Raw genomic sequence first — 6043 nt, 5'->3', positions numbered from 1 at the left:
TATATATATATATTCAAAAGCTCTATAGTAATTAAATGTAGACTAATTTAATTTAATACATACAATCAATAAATTTGTTAAAGGAATTCCAAAGAACATCAAAGAAAATTGTTTCCGTTTTTCTCATGGACATATTTCAGTTGAGTAGGATTTCTTTAATCTTTATTTTTGACTTCTTTTTCATCATTTTCCCCTTTTCCTTAAAGCAACATTTGCATGAAATAATAGATGGTGAAGTATGTAGATTTGATGAATATATAATGGAATCAAAGAATTGCCAAATTCAAACTTTGTGGGATGATATATGAAGATTACCATTTCCATCATCAACATTAGCAAGATTCATGAGGTATGAAAGAAAGAAGATTGGTTTCTTTGAAAGACTGATTTTATAATTTTCATTAATTGATTTTTTTCTTTATAGTTTCTTATTATTATATTATTTATAGATGAAAAACAATGTGTACAATTTAATATGTTATCACTACTGAAGAAGTGTATAGTGTATTTGTTGGGAGTCTTAAATGATATATTGCTTAATTATTTTCATTTAAATAATTTCTAAAATTTTGTTCCATGTCATTATTTACTAAGGTTTAACAGATCTTTATTTTGAAATTTATTATGATTATAAATATCGATAAATTAGAGTGTTAATGCAATTTTACTATACTAGATGAATTGTTGATCTTGAAAGAAATAAAAAATAATTGAAATTGACACTAGAATTATTTTTAAAAACTCAAAGGGAAGCTTCAAAAGCTTAGATAATTGATTTCTCCGGTATACTGATTTTGTTAGTTTAGTTAATTGGTTCATTATTTATGATTTATTATAATTACTTTTTTTTAATAGATGAAATACAATATTGCTTTATTCTTTTTATTTAATTAATTTCTAAAATTTGTTCCCTGTCATTTTACCAAGGTTCAATAGATCTTTAATTTTGAAATCAATTATTGTGGTGATGGAAAAATAAAGCTAAAAAGTTAAGTAATCAATTTAAAATTATTTTCTAAGATGCAATTGACATTGGATAACAAGTGCGATGCACGTGTCCAGAAACTAGTAGGTTATAAATAAGTCTTACCTTTTTCTTAATTTGTCTTTGTAGTTGAAGTAGTACAAAATCGATATATACTCAGTTTACAATCAATAAAATGCATTGTTCCTTTCACTCTACTGGCAACTTTATACTCTATATGGTTTCAAGAGCCAATTAACTTCACGAGTAAATCTCTGGACAGGAACCCTCCCACCCTTTCCATAAAAACGGCCCCAAACATCACTGTAACAAACTCTGATGCCAGTACAACTATTGTTCAGGTTAATCCTATCACACGGTTACGAATCAAATTAACTGGCAGCAAAAAATTTCCCTTTGGAAAGCACAAATGTCCATGCTTATGCGTGGTCACAACCTTATTGGCCATCTCGACGGTTCTCGCGCAGCCTCTGCTCGTACAATGGCTCAAAATAATTAGGACGTCAAAAATCCTGCATTTGATTCATGGTATCGCAAAGATCAACTTATTCAAAATGCCATCTTTTCCTCGATCCAACTCTTGCTGCTACAGTTGTTGTTGCATCCACTTTTCAGGCTGCTTGGGATGCTTTGCACACTGCGTATGCCAATAAACTGAAAACAAGAATCTTTAGTTTGCGCGATCGTCTCGCTCGTCTTGCAAAATAAACCCTTCCTGTCATTGATTATCGACACCATGTTCGATCTCTCTGTGATGAACTTTCCACTGGTGGAGCTCCTGTGTCCAATGAGGAATTGATTGTCAAAATCCTCACTGGACTTGGACCTGATTTCGTGAAATACCAGCTGCTATCCGTGCAAGAGATTCTACTATCTCTTATCCAGAACTTTATGAGAAGTTACTTGACCATGAATTTTTCATTAAGCATGAAGAAGCAAAGAAGCCACTCTCAACACCCATTAATGTTGCTATTGCACAGCAAACAAGCATGCATCCTCGCCCCGGAAACACCTCTAATCGGCGTTCAAATGCAAATTGTCCCAACACCAACCAGTCAAGTCCTGTCTAACCATGGCGTGCTGGCAACAATAACCAACAGCAGTGTCATGACCACACTCTGAAGAACCAGTTGTGTGACCGTCCTGGTTATTCTGCTAAGGTTTGCAGATCACAATCACACGATCAACTACAAGCCCGGACAAACTATGTTGCTCGATCTCCAATTCAACAGGATCATTCAGGCGCCACTCATCATATGGCCTCTAATGCCCAAAACTTCACTGATGTACCCACCTACAATGGTCCAGAGGAGATAGCAGTAGGGAACGACAACACCATTCAAATATCTCATACCATAATACTAACTTAAGTGCATCGAATTAGAAATTTAAGCTTCTCAATACTTTATGTTCTCATTCTATAAAAAAAAATGAACTTATTTCTGTTTCCAAATTATGCCACAATAACTATACGTTCATTGATTTCTTTCCTTTTTCTTATTATGTGAAGGATATGAGTACGGGGTCACCTCAGTTTCGCGGACAAAATCGAGATGGGATATATGAGTGGTTGTCGGGCAGTGCACATCATACCCCTCAATGCAATATTGTTGTTCCTCTACACGTCGTTTAGGCCATCCTAATCATCGTACTTTAAACACGATTTTACATCAGTTTTCTCTTCCAATTTCACATTCTTGAACTGCTTCCATTTGCAATTCGTGTTATTCTAGGTTACCTTTTTCTAAAAACTCATTACACAGACAACGACCATTGCAAATAATTTATACTGATTTATGGGGGAATCTACTATTTTTTCAATTGATCACAAGAGATATTATGTATTATTTGTTGACCAATACTCGAAATACATTTGGTTGTTCACTATAAAATAAATAAAAAGAAGTTCTTGATGTCTTTCAAGCTTTACATCCCTTACTTGAGCATCGGTTCCAAATCAAAATTATCTCTCTATACTGATGGTGGTGTTGAGTTCCAAGGTTTATCCTGATATCCCTAAACTCATGGTATTAAACACTTAGTGACACCGCATACACGCCTAAAAGAGTTGCATCAGTTGAACGCGGACACATTAGTTGAGACTGCCAAAACCTTGTTGCATCAAGCCTCCTTGCCCTCATCTTTTTGGAGTTTTGCCTGCCACCAAAGCAGTCAACCTTGTAAACCATCTAACCACTCCAAATTTACAAAATAAATGTCCTTATGAAATTTTATTTCATGAGGCTCCAAAGTATGAATCACTTAGAGTTTTTGGTTGTTAATGTTACCTGGGCTTAAACCATATGCCAAAAATAAGTTAGAGCCAAAATCGACTCCTTGTGTATATATAGGATTTTATAATAAACATTACTGTGACCAATATTTTGATCCAATAAAAAATAAATTGCATTTATCTAGGTATATTCAGTTTTTGGAAGACACCTATCCTTTTCATAATACTAGTTTCTGAACACGTGCTTTACACGTGTGTTTCATTTGAATTTTTATAGATATGTTAGAATGACTAAAATGCAATGAAAATATTTATTATGTAAACAACATGTAATGAATAATATAATGCAAAAATTGTAAATAAAACTTTAATAATATAACCAAAAAGAAAAACAAAATGAGGGACACATTTTGATGTTTTAAATTAATTCTTTTTAAGCAATATACTATAACTTTTGAACTTTCGTTAATAGTTAGCAAACTTTCAATAAAGTCACAAATGGCTAATTTGAGCTTAAATAAGTATTTAGACTTACGACAATAAAGCATTCATAGAAAACTAAATTAAGAAGTCTGATAGAGAAGAGAAAAAAACACAAAAAAATAGAGAAGGAAAAAGAATACAATGTATACATGCTTTATAAGACTTTGATCGATAATAATATAGATAGAAAAATAAATACAAAATTAGTACATAATATTTTGAGTTCTTGTCGACCCTTTCTCCCATATCCTATCAAAATTCAAGAGTCTTCCTCATGATATACGTAGATAATATAAAGTATTTGAACACACATCAATTGGAAAATATCTCAATTTTTAAAAAGTAGTTTATTGATTATGAAGTTGAAATCTAAATAAAAAATAATATTAAAAGAGAAGTAAACATAAATTGTAAACAAACAAAATATCTAGCAAAATCATGCATGAATTATCATTAAAGCTACAAAAAACTCAATAAGAAGAATGGGTTACTCCATCAATAACTATCAATTTTTTGTATGTGTCCCTACAATCCACATTGATAAAAGAAGTAGAACAATGTATATTATGATAATCCATAAGATGATATAATATGAATAAGAAAAAAATGATATTCTACATGGCAAAGAACAACATACAAAATATAAGATTCCAAATAAATTCAAGAATTCATAAAACAATAATCTAGCTGGAAAAAAAATCATCTAGAGTGAAAATGATAAAAGTAAGAAACAAAATATCATTATTAAAATCTTATATAATATTATTATTACCAAACAAAAAAAATAACATAAATGGTACCTGAAAAACCGAAATAATCTCATAAAAAGAAAGTAATTGGTGAACAATAAATATTCTTCCATTAGTTAGAGATTTATAGGAATTATGAATGGAGACCATAACTTTACCTCTACAATTGATATTAAGATTGGAAATTAAAGACGATTAATGTCAAACCCATAACTGAGTATAATTAATACTTAAAAGAGAAGATGAAAAGTTGAAGAACTTGTATATTTAATAAAAGAATCATGATCTTAGACGTGGGGAGATGGAGGGTTGTTTTTTTACTAATCAATTTAATATAATTTGATTTAATCATACTAGTCAACCCATGGTCACACGCTCCAAAACAAATATCCTCAAACCCAAGCAATTTAGTGTCAGTGTTCAACTCTCTCCGTCCTTTGTTCCTCATACATACAAACAAGCATGTCCTCACCCTCATTGGAAAGAAGCGATGCAAGCTGAATTTGATGCACTTGTTAGGAATCGGACATGGGATTTGATTCCAGTTACTCCTTCGATTAATGTGGTTGAGTGCAAGTGGTTGTTTCGTATAAAATATAAATTTGATGGTTCCACTGACAGGTTTAAATCTCGTCTTGTTGCAAAAGGATTTACCAGCGTCCAAGCGTTGACTTCCATTTCACATTCAGCCTAGTAGCCAAACCAATTACTATTCGGTTGGGGCTTCCAATTGCGACACAGTAAAACTGGATAATCTATCAGATTGATGTCAATAATGCATTCTTGCAAGGACGCCTTGAGGAAGAAGTTTATATGAGGCACCACCAGGCTTTGAAGATCAAAGTCTCTCCACCCATTTGAATAACACAATTTATGGCTTGAAACAAGCCCCCTGCTTGGCAGAATGAGCTTAAAAGTTATTTGCTAACTGTTGGATTTGTAAGTCCCAATCTGATTCTTCTTTATTTATTTTACATATTTTGGATTCACTGTTTATGATATAATCATCACTGGCAATCAGATTCGTTGGGTTCATCATGATATAATTGGCAGATCTATTATTTTTTGGGTGTTGAGGTTATCTCTGTTGCCAATCTGTGTTAAGAAAATCAGAAATTACTGGTTGTAATAAATCATTCAGAAACACGAAGTAACTGAGATTTTTAGAACCAGTAAATAAGATGAACAGAAATTTATTTGTAAAAAATAATGTAATCTGTAAAACTTACCAGAATCTAGAATAGTCTTTTTTAAAAATTCAGGAAGAAAATCACGTCCACTGAATTCACAGTGTCCTCTTAAGGAAATTATTCCCCTCTAGTATCCGAGGTTTGATTTGGAACATAACCTCCCAGGGTAAAATGATCTTAATCAGTAGAGTATAGATACCAAAAACTCTACTGTCAGCGAATCAATCCACAGCAGGAAAGTACACGAAGAAATATATGTGTTTTTTAAGAAGAAGGAAGATCAGAAAATTCGTTAGGAAAAATTCTGAAGACTGAATGGTATTTATAGGCAAGAATAATATATTCTGAAAGGTTGCTACCCTTTCAGAATTGACACGACCATTAATGAAAGGTTGCAAACTTT

Source organism: Solanum pennellii, chromosome 2 (genome assembly GCF_001406875.1).
Source record: "Solanum pennellii chromosome 2, SPENNV200".
Taxonomy (NCBI): Eukaryota; Viridiplantae; Streptophyta; class Magnoliopsida; order Solanales; family Solanaceae; genus Solanum; species Solanum pennellii.
This window is presented reverse-complemented; position numbering follows the sequence as displayed.